Source organism: Musca autumnalis, unplaced genomic scaffold (assembly GCF_047663935.1).
Source record: "Musca autumnalis isolate F117 unplaced genomic scaffold, ASM4766393v1 scaffold_5, whole genome shotgun sequence".
NCBI lineage: Eukaryota > Metazoa > Arthropoda > Insecta > Diptera > Muscidae > Musca > Musca autumnalis.
Window position 1 is genome coordinate 72,088,599 of NW_027412088.1, and position 21,976 is coordinate 72,110,574.

Below are 21,976 nucleotides of genomic sequence, written 5' to 3' on the forward strand. Positions count from 1 at the left end.
ACGAGGTCCTCAGTTAAAATAGGAAAGAACCTCTCCGAAGAGTTTGGTACCAAAAGAGGTTTCAGACAAGGAGACAGCCTTTCGTGTGACCTCTTCAACATCCTGCTAGAAAAGGTTATACGAGAGGCAAACGTCAAAAGAAGTGGCACAATCTACACCAATAGTCACATGTTACTTGCTTATGCTGATGATATAGACATCATGGGTCGATCAGTAAAAGAAGTAACTGATACCTTTATAAAGGTCGAAGGAGAATCTGCTAAAGTGGGTCTGGCGGTAAACGGTGAGAAGACCAAGTTGATGGTGTCGACGCGCAATGCGTCCATTGAGCTCGGACCGACTGTGGAAGTTGGTTCCTATAATATTGAGGTAGTAAAAGACTTCGTCTACCTCGGCACCTCCGTCAACACAACAAACGACATCAGTTGTGAAATAAAAAGAAGAATTGTATTGGCCAACAGATGCTACTTTGGATTAAGTAAGCAGTTTAAAAACAAAGCCACATCTCGTCAAACAAAAATAACGCTCTACAAAACACTGATACTACCCGTGCTGATGTATGGCTCCGAAGCCTGGGTACTTGCGCAAGCAGACATGGCAGTGCTTGGTGTGTTTGAGAGAAAAATTCTTCGAAAGATCTACGGACCAATCTGCGTTGACGGTGAATATCGACGTCGCATGAACCACGAGCTGTATCTGCTATACAACGACATGAATATTGTTAAACGTATCGAGATGCAGCGATTGCGTTGGCTAGGCCATATCATAAGAATGAGCGATGATGAACCCGCTAAAAAGGCGTATGAATACATGCCACATGGCGGTGCACGCAGAATTGGCAGGCCAAGGAATAGATGGCGCAAACAAGTGGATGTTGAGATGAAAAGGCGCGGTATTCCAGAGAGCAAAGCAACAAATAGAGAGGAATGGAGATCTCTTCTTAGTTCGGCCTATAGAACAAATGTTCTGTAATGGGCCAGCTAAGTAAGTAAGTAAGAAGGCTTTAGCTTCATTGCCGCACCGAAATGGCTGAAATTTTGTACTTAGTTTTCTTTAGGATTATAAAACTTTCCTCCCAAATTTTGTCGGTATAGGTCCACGCATTCATATAGCCCGCATAGAACGGTACCGCCTGAATTGCGGTATTTTGAAGATTGCGGCCTTAATAATCCACCGAAATGGCTGAAATTTGGTACATACTCTTCATTTGGGACATAAAACTATCCTCAAGAAATTTGTTGGTACAGGTCCACACCTTAATATAGCCTCCATAGAAGTGTACCTGCCGGATTGCGGTATTTTGAAGGTTATGGCCACAATAATCGATCGAAATGGCTAAAATTTGGTATTTATTCATCGTTGGGGGTACAAAACTTTCCACCTGAAATTTGTAGGTATAATTCCACGCCTTCATATAGCCCCCATAGAACGGTACCTTCCAATTTTCGGTATTTTGAAGGTTGTGGCTTCAATATTCCACCGAAATGGCTGAAATTTGGTATTTAGTCATCATTTGGGGTATAAAACATACTATATGAAATTTGCCGGTATAGGTCCACGCCTTCATATTGCCCCCATAGAACGGTACCTCCCGATTTTCGGTATTTTGAAGGTTGTGGCTTCAATATTCCTCCGAAATGACGGAAATTTGGTATTTAGTCATCGTTGGGGGTACAAAACTTTCCACCTGAAATTTGTCGGTATAGGTCCACGACTTCATATTGCCCCCATAGAACGGTACCTCCCGATTTTCGGTATTTTGAAGGTTATGGCCTCACTAATCCATCGAAATGGCTGAAATTTGGTATTTAGTCTACGTTAGAAGTAAAAACCTTTCCGACTTAAATCCGTCGGTATAGGTCGACGTTTCGATATAGCCCCCATAGAACGGTACCTCCCGATTTCCGTAATTCTGAAGGTTGTGAGTCAATATCCCACCGAAATGACTGAAATTTGTTATTTAGTCTTGCATTGGGTTATAAAATATTCCTGAAGAGAATTATCAGTATAGATCCACGTCTTCCTATAGCCCCCATAGAAGCGTACCTCTTGATATTCGGTATTTTTTAAGCTACATTTTTTATATTATCCTTTTTTAGTCTAAAAACTATCCACCAGAAATTTGTTGGTATAGATCGACGTTTTGACATAGACCCCATAGAACGGTACCTCCCGAATTTTGGTATTTTTAAGGTATTCAGTCTTCTTTATAAATGAAAGGAAACTAATTGTTTCATTTTGCTTCACTCGTGGTGGAGGGTATAACAAGTTCGGCCCGGCCGATCCTTACGCCGTTCTTACTTGTTCCTTTAAATACATTCAATACACTTTTCCAAACAAAATGTTAAAAAATTAGTTTTGATTATTCATATAGTGGGATTTAGTATATATAAAATTGGAAAAATATATTTTTCAAATAAAAAAACAAAAAAGAAGCACCGAAAGGGTTAATATTATGTTAAGTTATGTTTAGACCCAATTCCGTCACGCATTCTAAATTTAATCAATATTGGGCAGGCATTGCGTGTTTGGTGGATAAAATACACAACATATCAAATGTATGGACAAAAATAATGTGAAATGTCCCACATGTCTAGTGATATATTTAATTCAGTAAACCATTGCCATAGTCATTGCCAACTGTTTCTCTCACTCGCCAAGAGAAACAAAACTCAATATATTGGTTCTTTTTGTTTTCATTTTTTTTCGCCAGACTCATACAGTCTGCGAGCAAGCCACTCCAATCAATTATAAGACGGACATATGGGAAAAAATACGGCAACGTCAACAGCATTGTTGTCACAACAACGGTGTAAAATTGGTTTATTATGAAGGATAATACACTGTTTTCTTTTTTCTTTTTTTCTGTTGCTACGCATGAAGAATTAAATGTCTGGAAGGCTGCTAGAGAGAGTTTGTTATATAAAACAAAATAAATAAAATTTTACCGAAAAATGCCCCTAAGCTATTTGAATAAACTGAAAACATGACTTGATTGTCGCCCCTATGGTTTTACAACTTCTTAGTAAATATTCAACCGCAACATCGAGGTGATTGTGTTAACACAAATGTATTGCTGATGTTGGCTTCAGGGAATACATTGTATTGAGGTAATTAGTTTTATAATGGTTTACATATTTATTCATTCATTCCATTGCCCAGGGTTATGTAAAATGCGTTTTCATTACAAATATGCAACCGACATATTTGTGGTTACTCTTGTCAATACCAGTGGCAGTTGACATGTGGAAACTACGAGTATGCCACACAACCATAGAGAAGTGGGTCAATAATTTAAAAAGTATTATCGTCATCGTAGTTTAAAATGATGTTAGCATAAAATGTGAATTTTTATTCAATTGTAACAATTACTATTTACCGCCATTGGTTTCTTCTCGATTGTACGCATATGGTTTGAAATACATTTTCACTTGGGCTCATCTGAATGAAATGACATTTTATTCAAATGTTTTACGGTTGCCCAAAATCACAAAAATAAAATATTGGTTGACTTAGGGGATGAAAGATACCAAGCAACGGCCCGGACCGTTTTTAACATGACAAAGCCCAGGACTTATCTTGGTCCCTCATTCATCAAGTGGACACTGATCTCCATCATTGACTCCAGGAGTTGCCTTTATAATCCGTTAAGGGGTTGGGTGTTGGGTAGGGTGGGGCGATTTGTGTGGAAGGAAAAAAACCTTAATGAGCCCTTTGCGTGTCTGATTCCTGGGATTGAACTGAGCGAAAAAGTCCACTGGACCATATATCTACCGTGAAAATCGAGCCTCCCGATTTTGACTTTAAGTTTTTTATTGACATTTTTTAGATATTTTGGCATATAACAGCCAAACCATTGAGATTTTCGATTCAACACAGAGACAAAAATTGTGGCCAAGACAGTAATTGAAAACTCTCGACTACATCGCAAAAGCATTGGAACGCTCCTTCAGGTAGTTCAATCCCAGGAATCAGAAACAGCAACATACTATGAAAAAAGGAAAAACAAAGAATAAACAAATCCCTATAAAGTTGACGACCCCCTCAAACGTTTAAGGGCCATGATCTGAAAATCTGTGACAGAAATGATCGCACTCTTTTTTTGAGAAGGTGCAGTTTTTATACCCTCAGCCTTTAGGCCAGAAAGGGTATATACACTTTGATACGACCAAAAATGTGCCTCATCGAAATAATGGTTTTTGACCCCAAGTATGTTTGGACGAAATTCGTTTTAGACAATATTTTGTCCAAACTTAGGTTAAGTTCGAAGATGGGCTACATCGGTCCACTCCTTCGGGTACCTCCCCCACAAAAGTTCAAAATTTTTCTGCAAAATGGTATAAACGATGACTCTTGGAGTGATCAATTGATTTGGCCCAAACTTTGCACATTGTATTATTCCTTCCAGATATACAATATAGGACTCGAATACGGACTATATCGATCCACTCCTTCGGGTACCTCCCAAATCCATCTGATGGTGTTGAATTTTTTTCAGTAGGTTGTCTTTGCGACTCCCTTCACGACGGTACAATTTTTTTCTTGCGCAAATCCAAACTTCTTGAGATATTAGCCTAAAATCTCCATGAAAGCCTGACGACACCAAACAAAATGGCAAATCCACATGATAATTCTCGAAGTGACTTCCTGATTGGTACAGACGTTGCACATCGTTTTAATTCATCCAGTCATGTATCGTTCCACTCTTTTGGGTACACCCCACACAAAATTCGGAAAAAAAGTTTATGAACTCCTCTTGCATCGCTAAAAAGGCGCATAAATACGGGCCGCATGGCACGCAGAACAGGAAGGCCAAGACTTCGATGGAGCAAATGGAAGACGAGATCGAAAAACATGGTATTCAAATTGAAAAATATCCTGTAGAGGGCCAACTAAGTAAGTAAGGTTCCCGCAATTTCTATAAAAGCAAGTAAAAAGTATCAATTGACAGAGATATACCCTCAGCCTGGTTGAAGTAAAAAAAAGCAACAAAAATTGTAATTCGGAGGTTTTCAAAATTTTAGGCGTACGAACTTGCCGACAAAAATATGGATTTTTGATTTAAGTTCAAAAGTTTTGCGCGTGAGGTACCTAAAGGAATGGACCGACATAGTCCATTTTGAAAGTGGGTCATGGAAGACATTCCTCTCGACAGATATCGCGCCCGCCAGTCATTTCAGTTGGTCACCATATATTTTAGACCTTTGGACCATTATATCTGGTAGCATGAACTTGAAAAATTTCTAAAGGATCCTCAAACGGACCGCTAGCGGCACTTCAACAAAGATGTTGAACATGTTTGTGGGTGTTACGCCAAGCAGTGGAGGGATTTTTGAATATAAACTATGTTTTGACAAGTATGAACCAAATTGGCTGCTTTCTTAAAAGGTACCGGAAGTAGTGGACTTATAAACACCACCTTCGAATTTTGTCTAATATTCGACGAAATATTACGAAAATGTCATCGTAATAGGGTCCTTGAGTGCAACCTGTTGCAAGAAAAATCAAAACGATTCGAGAGGAAGTCCTAAAATGCAACTTTCTGACATTTTGGATCAAATTGATTTATCCGTTGAACAGCTATAGTGCGCTGCATCCACTACACCTAGTGCCTCAGTGGGTTTTTAGAGCGTTCGGATCTTTTTCTCAGCAATTATTGACTTGCCCCTGAAAAAACTTGTACCTTCGTAATGGAGGCAGCGAATACAAGTTGTTACAACAAAAATGAAAACAATTCGAGAGGAGGCCTTAAACTACACTTTTCCGAAAATTTTGTGTGGGAGGTACCCGAAGGAGTGGACCGATAGAGTCCACATTGGAACCTCATCTATGTCTGGTAGAAATATGACGAGATGCAAAGTATGGACCAAATCGGTTTCTCCCTCCAAGAGTTAACGTGCGCACAATTTTTTCGAACTTCTGTGGGGGAGGTACCTAAAGGAGTGGACCGAACTTAAACTAAGTTTGGGCAAAATATTATGAAGCGTAAATTTTGGTTCGAATCGGTTGATCCGTTGGAGAGTTATCGTGCGTAACAGCCATCCAGACAGACGGACTGACATAGCTAAATCGACTCCAAATTGTCTGAAACAAATTTGATCCAAACATATTTGGGGTCTAAAACCGTTATTTCTATGAGGCACATTTTTGATCGTATCGAAGTGTATATACCCTCGTTAGGCTGAGGGTATAAAGAGTAGTGTCATAACTTGCGCTGCGCTGCGTGCTGCACGCGACCTCGAATGGAGCGCGATCCGAACTCGACTGTAAGATGAAGGTCCATAAAACAAGAGAAAAGTACATATATGCGTACTTATTAATATGGGGGGAATTCTCCACATGTCCCTTTGGAGATGTTGTGGAAAATATAAATGTTGCTTTCAAACACTAAACCAATGCCTTTTGTTATTCTTATATGTGAATGTTAAAAAGGCCAGTCTACATGGTGCGCCGAAACTAACTTTAAATAAAAGGATCTTACACTTGGGAATGATTCTGAAACTATAACGTTCATAGAAGAGAAAAATCAAAAAACAAAACAAATCGCAGCAGGGATTTTTAAATAAATCGCTGTCAGATGTCAGATTTTTAGCTTTTACTGGGAAATTGTAAGCCCTAGCAAAATGGGTCTACATATCATATGTACACAAGCATTAACTTTCAGACTCTTCTGCTAGATAAGTTGTTTGCGGCTACTTGTTTTATTCACATCTATCCAATATATCTACGGGGTATTTTACTAACCAAAATTTGTAGATTAGGCTGCACTCAGTTATGCTCCTCCGAAAGCCGAACTCTATAGTAAATGAAATTAGTGACATCTGTCTCTTTGATTCTGGCTAGTTTTGGTTCTTTGATATCCATCAAAAATAAACAACAATTCCTAATAATGTTTTTAAACAATATTTCGTTAAAGTTGCTTCATGAGAGTGAGCAGAAAAAATCAAACCATTTGTTAAATTTCTAAAGAATTTTGGAATTAAAAATTCCACAACTTTTAATTCCTACGTTCAATGTGTGAAATGTTTGGCAAATATTTGTAGCTTTTAATTAACCAAAATATTTCTAGCTAAGCTTTTAGATTATGTTAAAAATTTCTCAAATGCTGGCAATTAAAAATTGTACAAACAGTTGGTGTGCATGCCGTAGTCATTGAATTCTTTTTCGGATAAACAACTAAAGTCCTGTAAACGTACACATTTCCACAGTATAAACGAATGAAATAAATTGTGAATGATTGTATTGAAGAAGAGAGTCTGATGCTGCTAGATCCATGAGCTGCATTGTTTCACAAACCTACATGCATACATTCATATTATAGCATTTTGTCTTGACCATGCCTTGCAAATGCAATCAGCTGGACAATTTCCTGTTGTCGTTTTTCTTTCGTTATTTATTTTGTTGTTGCATTTCAGCCTAGAGTGCATTTGTCCAGCCAGTTGTACTCTACCTGTTGTTCTTAGATTTGTCTCTGTACTACATGCTGAGCTTCATTAATTTATTTTATCCAGTTTCTGTTGACCAAAGTGGTAGGTCTCTTCTTCTGCCTCTAATGCTATTGTATGCATAAATATGGTCTGCAGCACTACATTGTGAATCAACATTTTAAAATGGAGCAAGAGAAATATGGAAATATTGCAGGTTGCAAATAATGTTAAGTAGTCGGAGTAGCCAAAAGGCCAGATTGGTTATGGATAAGATGCACACATATCCACATGAATATGATGTGTATTGGCTTAAGGTATCATAATGGATAACTACATGAATTTTGATTTAGTTTAGAAATAGATCAGATGTGTAGAACATTCCGACCTAAACAATAATTAACAAGTAAAAGTGAGTATCAGTCGTCTTTGCCGACAGAGATATAACCTCAGCCTGTGACATAATGAAAAGAATCCAACCCAGTATGGGTCGTTATATCTAAACATTACTGAGTACTGCGAGAATTATCCGAAATAACGTTTAAAATTAAACGGAGAATAGGTTATGTTCTTAAGTAGAGGAGGTTCCGGAAAAAGTGCACCGATATAGCCTATCTTCGAAATTGACGTATACATATATGTACATCCTCTGGCTTAAAATGAACCTGGGGGTAAGTAAGTGAGTTTAATAGGATAGTTACAAAGATGCAGCTTACTATTTGATCTTCTGATCTTATTGCAAATAGCAGTAGCTTGCGCGAACAGTTATATGTGCTATCTAACGCTAAAACCCTTTATCATTGGTTAGTTGGTGGTGGAAATTGGGACACAACTGAGCCTCAATTCACCAGTCTAAGTTCCACACTAGGCAGTGGATTTAGCAGCGGTTGTTTCAATAATCCTTAGATGGGAGAACTGCACTAAATCTGCTATGTAGACCCTTCCACTATCACATATGTCATTAAAGATAGAACACGGTAGAGGTTAGCAATTCTGGATATATCACCCATACCACCATGGGGAACTCAAAACGACTTCGACTTCTTATTTCAAAATTTCACAAAAAGACTGGGGTACATTAGAAAATTCAAACGTGGTTGGAGGGTCTTATTTATTATGTTTCAGACCTCCACTGATGATTATGATATTTCTTCAATACTCAACTTCGGATCCATCCAGTTGCTTAAGCATTACCATTGAGGCCCATGTGGACCCAACGCTTTAAATGATTTCACACTAATCAAGGTATCAGTAACATCACATACATACATATCACTCATTTACTCAAAGAGTGACACATTTCAAAAAATACAGTTTCGAGAAAAACGCGTGTTAAGTTGGCGATTGAAATTGGACTATATATGAGGTAAAACCTATATATGGGGATTTCTGAGTAAAATCGGACACTTTTTCAAGCAGCATGCAGCAAAACATTTCAGTATATTTCCAGATTTTTTTGACTAAGCAAAGAAATACTCATAACTTCTTTAATATTGGCCCAAAAAGAAAAATAAATTGTTTTGAATTTTTTTATCAGCTATCTAATAACAAATCGAAAAAAAATTTGCACAGTGGGATTGGGTGCAATTTTCGCGATTTAATCTTTAAAATCAATTTTTATCAATGAATGTACTCTTCGAATTTCTTGAAACTTTTTGTATTAAACTACGACTATTTTCAAAAATTGTAAGTCCTATTTGTTAGTGGGGTTCGAATAATTTAATTTTTTTTTCTTAATTTTTATACCCTCAGCATTTATGCTAATGAGGGTATACACACTTTCATACGGGCAACATGTGTCTCATCGAAATAATCGTTTTAGACCCCAATTATGTTTGGACGAACTCTGTTTCCAACAATTTGGAGTCGATTCAGCAATGTCCGTCCGTCTGCTGTCTGTCTGACTGGAGCACACGATAACTCTCGAATGGATCAACCGATTCGGTCCAAAATGTGGCTTTCGTAATATTTTGTCCAAACTTAGTTTAAGTTCAAAGAAGCGTTATATTGGTCCACTCCTTCCGGTATCTCCCCTACAAAAGTTCGAAAATGTTCGGAAAATTTGTGCGCACGATAACTCTTGAAATCGTGAAATTTCTACCAGACTTAGATGAGGTTTCAATATGGACTCAATCGGTCCACTCCTTCGGGAACCTCCCACACAAAATTTCGGAAAAGTTCAGTTTAGGACCTGCTCTCGAATCGCTTTGATTTTTGTTGTAACAACTTGTATTCACTGCCACTCATTCCATACTGCCTGAGAAAATAGCCTGAAAGTTGCAAAAAAAAACCCTATGACACCATGTGTAGTGGTTGGAGCGCAAGTAACTCTCGAACGGATCTGCCGATTAGGACCAAAATTTGACTTTCGTAATATTTTGTCCAAATTTAGTTTTAGTTCGAAAATAAGCCATATTGGTCCAATCCTCAGGTACCTCCTCCACAAAAGTTCAAAAAATGTTTGGGAAAATTGTCGTCCATACTTTACACATCCTAACATATCTACCAGATATAGATGAAGTTCGAATATGGACTATATTTGTCAACTTCTTTGGGTACCTCCCACATAAAATTTCGGGTAAGTTCACTGTAAGACCTGCTCTGGAATCACTTTGATTTTTGTTGAAGTAACTTGCATTTGCTTCGTCAATTACAACGGTAAACGTTTTTTCAGGGACAAGACCATACTTCTTGAGAATACAGGCCGGAAGGTGTAAAAAATCCTTAAACCATATGTAGTGGCTGGAGAGCCCGAAATTTGGCCAATTTTGTCCAAATTTAGATTAGCTTCTAAAATGGCCCATATCGGTCTTCTCCTTAGGCTACCTCACACAAAAAAGTTCAACATTTGTGTCTAAGTGCAGTTTAGGCTCTGTTCGAAGATGCTTTGGAAATATATGACGATGCTGTTCATTGTGGTCTCAGCGATATTATGTTTTCCGTGGACAAGTGCATGCTATCTGGCATGCTTGTCGGCAAGTTAAAATGTCCAAAAAGGGCCACAAAATTCCGAAAAGACCCTAAATACATTCGATATGTCCGTAGATTCATTTTCTTATCATTTTTCTCTATTTTAAAAAGTATCCAAAAATATAGATTTTAAAAATGTACACCTACCACTGAGTGGGGGTGGGGTTTCAAGGGAAGAATTTTTATACCCTCAGCCTTTAGGCTAAAGAGGGTATTCACACTTTGATACGACCAAAAATGTGCCTCATCGAAATAATGGTTTTAGACCCCAAGTATGTTTGTACGATATCCGTTTCAGACAATTTTGAGTAAATCTAGCAATGTCCGTCCGTCTGTCTTTCTGTCTGGCTGGTGCGCACGATAACTCCCGAACGGATCAATCGATTCGGTTCAAATTTTGGGTATCGAAATATTTTGTCCAGATTCGATTTAAGTTCGAAGATGGGCCATATAGGTCCACTCCTTCAGGTACCTCCCCCACAAATGTTCAAAAATTGTCGCAAAAATTGTGCGCACGATAACTCTTGTAGGGAATAACCGATTTGGTCCATACTTTGCATATCGTGTAATTTCTACCAAACTTAGATTAGGTTCCAATATGGACTCAATCGGTCCACTCCTTCGGGTACCTCCCACACAAAATTTCGGAAAAGTTCAGTTTAGGACCTGGTCTCGAATCGCTTTGATTTTTGTTTACGCAAGTTGTATTCGCTGTCCTCTATACGACGCTGTAAGTTTCATTAGGGGCAAGTCCATACTTCCTGAGAAAATAGCCTGAAAGTTACAAAAAACCCTATGACACCAAGTTTATGGGTAGAAGCGCAAGATAATTCTCGAACGGAAATGCCGGTTCCGGCCAAAATTTGGCCTTAGTTAGTTTAAGTTCGTAGATAAGCCATATCGGTCCACTCCTTCAGGTACCTACCCCACAAAAGTTCAAAAATATTCGGAAAAATTTTGGGCACGATAACTCTTGATGGGAGTGACCGATTTGGTCCATACTTTACACATTGTCATAATATCTACCAGATATAGATCAGGTTCGAATATGGACTATATTTGTCCACTCCATCCCGTACCTCCCACACAAAATTTTGGATAAGTTCACTTTAAGACCTGCTATTGAATCACTTTGATTTTTGTTGAAGCAACTTACATTCGCTGCCTCAATTACGATGGTAAAAGTTGTTTCAGGGGCAAGTCCATACTTCTTGAGAAAACAGCCAGAAGGGTGTAAAAACCCCCTATGGCACCCCCATGGTCTATGTCGGCCTATTCCTTTAAGTACCTTTTCAGCAAAATTTTTGAACTTTAATCCTAATCAACATTTTTGTCGGCTCATACGAGACCAACATTTTGAAACCCCCTAAATACATAAGTTTTTTTGTGAATAAAAGTGTTTCAATTTGCACAGGCTGAGGGTATATCTCTGTCGGCAAAGCCGACTGATACTTTTTTACTTGTTTTATTTGCTGACAGATCGACTTAATATTGGTCTGTTCCTTTACTTTTGAAAATGGTAACAGCCGCAGGCGAAAATATTTTTAAAAAAAATCGCGAATTTTTTACAAAAGTATTTTCACAATTTAAGAAGATAAAAATATAAAAATATTGAAATACTTTGTGGAAAAAGAAAAGCGCCGCAGGCGAAAATATTTTTGAAAAAAATCGCGCGAATTTTTACAAAAATATTTTTACTAAATGAGCAAATACTTTCTGAAACGCGACGGTTTTCTTAACAAATATTTTCAAAATTAAAGAAAATACAAACATTTTGTAAAAATATGCAAGAACTTTGAATATTCATTTAAAAAAATAATTTTTGATTACTACTCCAAATTAAGAAAAAAAATTATTAACATGTCTATACTGAAAAAATTAAATAATTATGATGTATACAAAATATCTTCGTCGACATAATTTCGGGCATAATTTTGTTTCGTTTTCGTACAATTATTTGTATGAAATCAAGAGGATTTTGTGGTTACTTCGTAATTGTTTGGCACTTAGGACTTCTCAAATGTATAATTCCGCTTACATTCTAACTTCTACTCTACACGCAGAGAAAAAATATTTTTCGCTTTTGCTGGAACAAAAATATCTGTTTTGGTTCCAAAAATGTATTTGTTTTGTTCAAACATTGTAATCCAAATCCAAAAATACCATCTTTTGTTCCAAACATAGAAAACAAAAACAACTTTCGAATTTCCGCAATATTGTAAAAATTGTTAATGTAGGAACTATCATAATCTAATTTTGTTTACAAAAAGTATTGTCAACCCAGAAAACCAGTCCAGAAATATTTGATTTGAGTGTATATACTTCTCATATACACTTTTCACATAACTTGGATATAAATGTCGCGTATAATATTGCAATCATTGATGAACACAATACATGGTTTGCTGCATTGGCTGACAACAAAGACAAACAGGCACCCACCACAACAAGGAATAATTAAACACCATAACAAACTCCGGTATAACATCAAACCACAAAGCACAATGAAGATATAAGAATGAAACAAAACAGAAACAAATAAAAACAAGAGTCTCATTGTTGGTATACATACACCCAAAAACAAAGATAAAGGCATCATGTCATACACACAAAACCCACCATACTTGTCCAGTTGACAAAAACTATTTTCGGATTTAACAAAACCCAATTGTTGGAATCACAATACTACATTTGGAATTTAACAATATCTTTACAATACATATTTTGCTCTTCGAATATTGTTGGATCAATCATATTTGTTTCTCTGCGTGTATACTTTATAAAAATTTTTATAACCGTTAATTTCAAATTTAAGCACAGAAATAATTTGGAAATTAAGAAAACATCGTTGGGAGTTATGTCCGCGACTTTTTTGGTAGTTCTGACCGCTTTGCTTCACGGACATACTCCCAACGAATTTTGGGAGTTATGTCCGGGAACACAATTTTTGCACCCAATAGAACACTAATTCCGTTTTAGTTCAAAGTATTTTATGGTTTAGGGTATCAAAAGTTCGGCCCGGTCGAACTTAATGTTTATTACTTGTTCTGCCTAATTTGGCTTTGGGTCTATCTCCAGTTCTAGGAATGTGGCTGTTTCGATGGGATGTAACCTCAGATCTACTGGAGTTAATGGAGTAGGTTTCGCAGGGCAGTTTAAAAAGAGCAGTGTGTTGTCGTGATCTGTGTCTCATGCTGGGCAGATGTTTTGCACGGTGTCATCTATTCTTGTCCTATATAAATTCAGATAGATGGTGGAGGCGCATCCCGAGCTTGGTTGAGCCAAAATTACTCTGGTTTGTCGTGGCAGCTGATGCTCCTTAGCATCTGCGGCTGCATCGATGTGAATGCTAATTTTTTTAAACTGGTTGATAGGCTTGTTGATTTAAGGCATCTCTATTGTAACGTAGACCTCTCTTTAAAGATCATGAAGATCAATCCCTGACATGCCTGGGTGGGCGGGTCCTATTCACCATAAGGTGATGGCTCTCTGACTCGGTCAAATAATGCAACGAAAGCATGTCATTGTGTTGATGCACTGGAAAAATCTTTGTCTCCTTATGTAGATGGTTCACTCAAGACGTGAGGAGGCACCACGTTACAGTACTCAGGGTGGCATTCTGACCAAACTGGCGACGCATAGCTTTCCACAGACCGACCGTTCGCGTTATATGTGGTCAACATGGTTCTTTAATTCGTCCTGGTTAAACCGATAGCAGAGGGAATATTACTGTCGACTGATACCTTTTTAAGTATTTAAATAACAATGCATTTTAGCCATAATTCTACTACGTTAGCATTCAACAACTTGTTCTACTTATGTCTGCCTGCTCAAATTCCCTTACCATTTGGTCAATATTTTTTTTTTGTGTTAATATAGGAGTAGGATTTTGTAATTAATAATTTGTCTCAGTCAGCATGCATGAAGAAGGCTAACCGATATTCCGGTTAGATAAATGTTCGTTTTGTCTACATGGTTAAAATGCACATGCACATTTATGTTGGTAAAACATATACATTGTATGTATGTATGCTAAGAGCATTATAATCTTCCTACCCAACATTTTGTTAAAGCAATGAAAAGGCTATCTGCATCTTCGCCCCCCCATTCGAATGACTGGCATAGTCATCATCCTCGATATTGTCATAATTTCTGAGGTCCAAGGGTGTATCTCGTTCTCATCGACTGCGTAGGTTAAAGCTTTTAGCTAAATTATTTTGATATCGTGTTGTGCTTTTCATTCATTCACCAAACAAATCCAAATTCCAACATCTCTTTGCTTTGATTTATGACAGGTATTCATTAAAAGAAGTTTTCTTTTCGTTGCAAAATTTTGTGCATTCACCATGGTTCGTCCGTCCATGCCAATAGTTTAATCGCTGTGAGGCGGAGCGCCAGTGGTAACGATTTTAGATTTATGGCAAATAAATAAATGCAATTTCTAATCTCTTTGCAAATGTAATTGCGTGACTTGTGCAACAACAGCAAAAAAAAAAGAATGGCCCAAACAAATCGTTATGCTAAATGTTTACAAATTTGTATGGATAAGCCGAACTAAATGTTGTTGTAGGCCATTTAATGTTTTTTTGCTGTTGGCCATATGTACGCTTATATCGTGTACAGTGACTTGCGATTTCTTTAACAAAAATATAAGAAAGAGTATTTATAAATTGAAGTTGTAAAGTAACAAATGAATCTCATAACACATATTCATTCTTCCTGGTTTAATCCTGTTTTAAGTCAGCCTGTTAAGCTGATGTTGTTGTACTCTTAATAGAATATGATTGGACAAAACATTTAGGATCTGTGTATAGCATATCATATCCATTTCAATGCCGAAAATGTTCAATATTATTTATTTAGTTGGCTTTATATCCTAAACAGAATGTTTATGAATAGACTTTAAAACGCGTCGGTTTTCTACTTTACTTCTCCATTTTTGGATGCCTTGGTTTGGCTTGATACCTTGTTCTACCATTTCCTTGAGGCCTATACCTTCAAATGCTTAGTATTTATCTGTCTTTCTGCCGGGCATCTTGATCCATTCATTAGATAAGAACCAGTCAACTATATCGTTGTCGATGCTGGTATAACCCGTGGCACCCGTGGCTCATTCAACGCCGGTATTCATCGTCCACGCATATTGGTACACCAATATTTCCAAGATTTTTATACCCTCCACCATAGTATGGAGGGTGTATTAAGTTATGTTTTCTCTGTTTGTAGAGCATTGGAATAACCATTTGCGACCTATAAAATACGGTACCCTCGGATTTTAAATATTTTGAGGATTTTAGCAGCATTTTTGTCCGAACTAGCTTTAATTTTACATTTAAGATTCCCAGTGGTCACAGAACTTCTCCACCAAAAACTGTTAACATAGGTCCATGTTTTGATATAGGCCCCATATAACTGTACCTTCCGATTTTCGGTATTTTGAGGATTTTAGTTAAATTTGTTGACCGAACTATCTGTATGTTGACGTTTGAGGTTCCCAGTAGACAAAAAACTTCACCACCAGAAATTGTGAACATAAATCAATGTTTTGGTATAGCCCTCATATGACACTACCTTCTAATTTTCGGTATTTTGAGGATTTTAGCAACAATTTTCAAACAAAAACTAGATGTAATATTTGAGTTGCAAATGGTATAATTCGAATTACGAATGGAATAATTCGATTTACGAATGGAATAATAAAAATTACAAATGGAATTCTCGAATTACAAATGAAATGTTACGAATTACAATTAAAATGTTTCAAATTACATCTGGATGGGGCCGACCATGTGATACCCTACACCACTACCCCTGTGCATAAGCTTTTCACTGGTAAACATTTCTTTTAGAGAATATAATCCGACTACCACCAAAAATAATATGTCTCTTTCTCTCTGGGACCCCCATAAGCAACCAAAATTTCGTGACCATCCGATCAAAATTACGACCTGTAGCTTGATTGTAAAAAATGGAAGAATTGGATGCATTACCGACTATTGTGGTGTGGTATCTCTCTTGTTTGACCACCTTTGCCAACCTGCTTTACACCAATGTAGAGGTATATTTTCTTCTTCCATTGACAGGCTTTGCCGTTGGAATAGCCCTACTAGAAGCCGATATATTCACAAAGAATAAAGCTTTGAATTTGTCTCCAAATGAGTTTTTCCCTATTCCGACCCCTAAATATTATCCGACTATCACCAAAATCAACAGGCTTCTTCCTCTGTGGGGCCCCCATCTATCCCAAAATTTCGTGACGATCCGATCAAAATTGCGACCTGTAGCGTGATTACAAGGTTTAGATGGACAGACGGACGGACGGACGGACACACATAGCCAGATCGACTCAGCTCGTCGAGACATTCATTTTGGTATATATAAGTATGGGTCTACGACCATTATTTCGATGCGTTACAAACTTTTTGGCCAAAACCAACTTATAATACCCTCCCTATAAAAGGTGTAGTTCAGAACAATTTTATGGTGGATGGAATAAAAATTTCGGCCAGGCCTAACTAAACGATTTTTTACTATTTTTCTTTTATGTATTTTGCAAGTACGTCTAGTCTACTGGACGTCTTACGTTTTGATACCATAAACTTAATGTTATCGTTGTCACATATATTGGGACGAAATCCGTTTTAGACCATTCGAAGTCGATTTAGCCCTGCTCGTCCGTCTATAGTTGGATACGTTGGTATCAACCAATTCGGTTCAAAATTTGGCTGTAGTAATATATTGTCCAAACTCTTTTTACCATCATATCAAAATGGGAACTATCGGTACCAGAACCACGATGCGCATGATAACCCTCGAAGGAAGTGACCTCCTCCCGAAACTTTTGATTTTTTTTTAACGATTTACGATGCTTGAAACGTTCCATAATTCCATTAATTTTAGGAATCGGTCCAATCCCTTGCCCCGAAAAAAATCCCAGACCATTGTGTTCCGCCTCCATGTTATACAGTGCCCTTACAATATTTAGGATTTAACCGTTGTCCATTTGGTCTATGCCTTATGCCATCCGAATCCTTTAAAATCAACTTAGATTCATCAGAAAACAGCACAGTCCTCCATCGTCTACCGTTCTTTTGTATATCGTTCTGTTGCTAATTTTTCAATCTAAGCGATTTTGTGTTTGACCAATAGATGCTGTAGCATAATTTTTGGATGAATATGAACAATATCAATATCGGCCAATGTTTTGGTATAGCCCCCTTATAGCGGTACCTTCCGATCTTCGGTATTTTGAGTATTTAAGCCACATTTTCATTCTAAATTAGCTGTAATTAGGTACTTAGGGCTCCTAGTGGTCACAAAACATTTCATAGTGGTACATCCCGATTTTCAGGATTTTTAGAATTTAAGCTAAATTTTCCGAAAATCAATTATTTCTCCTGCAATAATTAATAATTTAGTATCCTCTATGCCTAAAAGATGTGCTTGTGTCATCCAGAATAAAGGATACGCAACGAAAAATTGATTTCAAAATTTTTGTTGTACCTCAAATTGGGGGGTGCTTTAGTTTTGTGCGCTTTTATTTGCGACTTAAAATGTTTTTTTGAATTTTAACTTTTGTTTATTGAATTCTGAATTCCTTATTTTTGTTTGTTTCCAACAATGAGGATACAGATAAATAAAAAGAAAAATAAGAAATAAATGTATAACTTTGTTTTCTAAAAAGTTATCATTTAAAAAAAAAATGTACTAAGGGGGTGTTTTCATTTTGGCCGACACTGTAGGTCCATGTTCGGTACAACCCCATATAATGGTACCGCCCTATTTCAGGAAATTTAAAGTTTACATCTGACCGATTCAGGTAAAATTAAATTTTTTGGGTGTGAAAAGTTCGACCCCTTTTAATTAATCGAGATATATGACTAGAGTGCGGAATCCTATGCAATCGCATATATGGTTAGGATGGTCGTAGAGAAAATCTGATTAGACAGAAAATCGTTTTATCACAAAATTAAACGTATTAGGCGTATTTAATATTTCGATTTCTATATAAATCACATGTTAGCTTACTAAAAATGTTGCACTATATATATGTGATTTGGTTTAGCAGCTACAGATTATACATATTTTGAAGCAAACTATGGTACAAAACCAATATATTTTATTTATATTTTTGGTCAGAGGCTGAGGGTATATCTCCGTCAGTACAGCTGACTTATACTTTCTTATTTCTTTTTTTTAATATTACATCATATTACAGTCGATAGCTTTTCCATCGTAGATTGTAGTATGTATTTCGCATCGAAAGATTTGTTAACTGTATTGTGATTTAAAACGCTAAGACTTCAGTAACATTTTTTGTTGGTTGGCGACCACCCAGGTTCAAATCCCAGCCGTGCTCAACTATTTGTTTTTACATTTAAGTGTTGCATTTTAGTGCGAAGGCCATTGTTTGTGAGTTTTTTACTTATTTATATTTAAATGAAAGATACCATATAAAAGTACTGACCGGCTTTAACCTGGGAAAGCCCAGGATTTATCTTGGTACATCTTTCATAGTAAAGTGAGTAATGAAAGAATAAAACAAAATAAAGTACAATAAAATAAAATAATATAAAATGAAATAAATTAAATTAAAGTAAAAGAAGATCAAATATAATAAAACAAAATAATCTAAAATAAAATAAAACAAAACAAAATGAAGTGAAATAAAAATAAAATACAATAAATTAAAACAAAATATAATAAAATGAAGCGAAATAAAACAAGTAAAAAGCGTTAAATTTGGCAGGGCCGATCTTTTTATACCCTCCACCATAAACTAAAATAGAGTAATTAGTTTTCTTTCTCCACAAGGTGGAGAAGTTACTTGTCAAATTATAATTAATTCGTTCTGAAAATGTACCTAAAAACCTTAAAATAGCTGAAATCGGACGGTACTGCTCCACTCCAGTTAATGAAAGACTTGTTACAATATGGATAAAAGCAAAATTCTTCAACATTAGCTTTATCTGCGCACATGCTCCAACCGAAGACAAGGGCCAACAGACCAAAGATATATTCTACGAGCGCTTGGAAGAAACACATGACCATTGTCCTGCCTATGACATAAAAATTATTCTAAAAATTGGAAAGCAGAATATCTTTGGCCCAACAGTCGGGAAATTCAGTCTCCATAGTGAAGCATCTGACAATGGAATGAGACTGATAGACTTTGCAGCGCAAAGAACATGGTAGTTAGCAGTACCAGATTTAAGCATCTCGACATTCATAACTGGCTGTGTCCAGATCAGAAAACAAGAAATCAAATTTATCATGTTGTGATAGATGGAAGACATTCATCAAGCGTGTTGGATGTACGTTCGTTCCGAGGAGCAAACATAGACTCGGACCACTACATTGTTGCAGCAAAAGTATGTACCCGATTAAACATAGCGAATAAAAAACATACGAACAGACACAACACGAAAGTTAGACATCGGTAAGCTGCAATCACAACATATAGCCACAGCATGTTCCACTCAACTAGCCCAATTGCTTAATCAAAGCACTCCTCGTCCCGATAACATATCAACACAACGGCTTGAATACCAGAGACTTCCACCAAAGAATCCATGGTATGACCAGGAGTGTCGTGCTGCTACCGAAGCGAAAAATGCAGCTTGAAGGGCACTGTTGGGCAGTAATGCTCGGCCTCATACACAAAAGTGTAAAAAATACATGAGTCTCTCGCAATTTGCCGATGGCATACCAACCGAGCTGTTTAAGACCGGAGGCGACACGCTGATAAGGTGTATGCATCCGCTAGTTAGCACCATCTGGAAGGAAGAACGCGTAACGCGAACGATTGGAAATTGAGCATTCCCTGTACCGTCCACAAGAATGGATATAAGACTGTACGCTCTAACTATAGGGGCATAGTCTTCTCCCTACTGCGTACAAGATAGTGTCAGGTAAATTATGCGAACAACTAAAGCCTATGGCCAATGAAATAATTGGACCATACCAATGCGGCTTTAGACCTGGCAACTCCACCATTGACCAGATATTAACCCTGCCGCAAATCGTGGAGAAGACCCAATAGATGCAGATCGACACCTACCACCTTTTTGTCGATTATAAGGCAGCCTTCGACAGCCACCTACGAACACAGACCATGTCTGAATTTGGTATCCCCGCAAAGTTCATTCTTCGATGTATAAAGACATTAACAGACAGAGCGAGCATGCTTACCATTGCACCACCCATATTATCGTTTTAATATCTTTCTGCAGTGTCCAATGAGACACTCAAAAAAGTATCTAATGAGTGGAACAGTTCTTCCCGACAGCATGATCTTTTTGGATAAGAATGAGACTATCGCATTCGTTTGAGCAATCTTATTCAAGTGACTCATTGGACAAGAAACAGATAGCAAATGTTGGCAGGGGAGAGAGCCTTTCGTGTGATTTGTTCAACATCCTGCTGGAAAAGGTTATACGAGATGCAAACGTTAAAATAAATGGCACAATCTACACCAATAGCCACATGTTACTTGCTTATGCTGATGATATAGATATCATGGGTCGATCAGTAAAAGAAGTAGCTGATACCTTTATGAAGGTCGAAGGAGAATCTGCTAAAGTGGGTCTGGCGGTAAACGACGAGAAGACCAAGCTGATGGTGTCGACGCGCAATGCGTCCATAGCGCTCGGACTAACTGCTGAAGTTGACTCTTATAATTTTGAGGTAGTAAGAGACTTCGTCTACCTCGGCACCGCCGTAAACACAACCAACAACATCAGTTCCGAAGTGAAAGAAGTATTGTATTGGCCAACATATGCTACTTTGGCTTAAATAAGCAGTTTAAAAACAAAGCCACATCCCGTCAAACAAAAATAACGCATTATAAAACACTGATACTACCCGTGCTGATGTATGGTTCTGAAGCCTGGGTACTTGCGCAAGCAAACAAGGCAGTGCTTGGTGTATTTGAGAGAAAAATTCTTCGAAAGATCTTCGGGCCAATCTGCGTTGACGGTGAATATCGACGTCGTATGAACCACGAGCTGTATCTGCTTGTCAACGACATCAGTATAAATAAACGTAACGAGATGCAACGACTGCGTTGTCTACGTCATATCATAAGAATGAGTGATGGATGATGAACTCGCTAAAAAGGCTTATAAATACGGGCCACATGGCGGTATGTGCAGAAATGGCAGGCCAAGTCTTTGATGGAGCAAACAAGTGGAAAAGACATGGAAAGACGTGGTATTCCAAAAAGCGAAGCAACAAACAGAGGGAAACGGAGATCTTTTCTTAGTTCAGCTTATGTAACACTTGTTCATTAGCCAGCTAGGTAAGTAAGTAAATAATATTATTTTATATTTTTAAATTTTTATTATAAAATTAAATTTTTCTATATTAATTGGAAAAGGGATAACTTAAATATGCAATCTATGATGATGAGAAGAAGAGACATGAACGATATTCACAAGAATATGAATATAAGATATGGAATGAAATCTAATATCAAAGGAAAATGAACCAACGAACTAAACGAACAGCCGGATCCTTTTGGTGAACGGATTGCAAATAATCGATCCGCTGAATGAATGAGATTGGAATATAAAATATTTTTT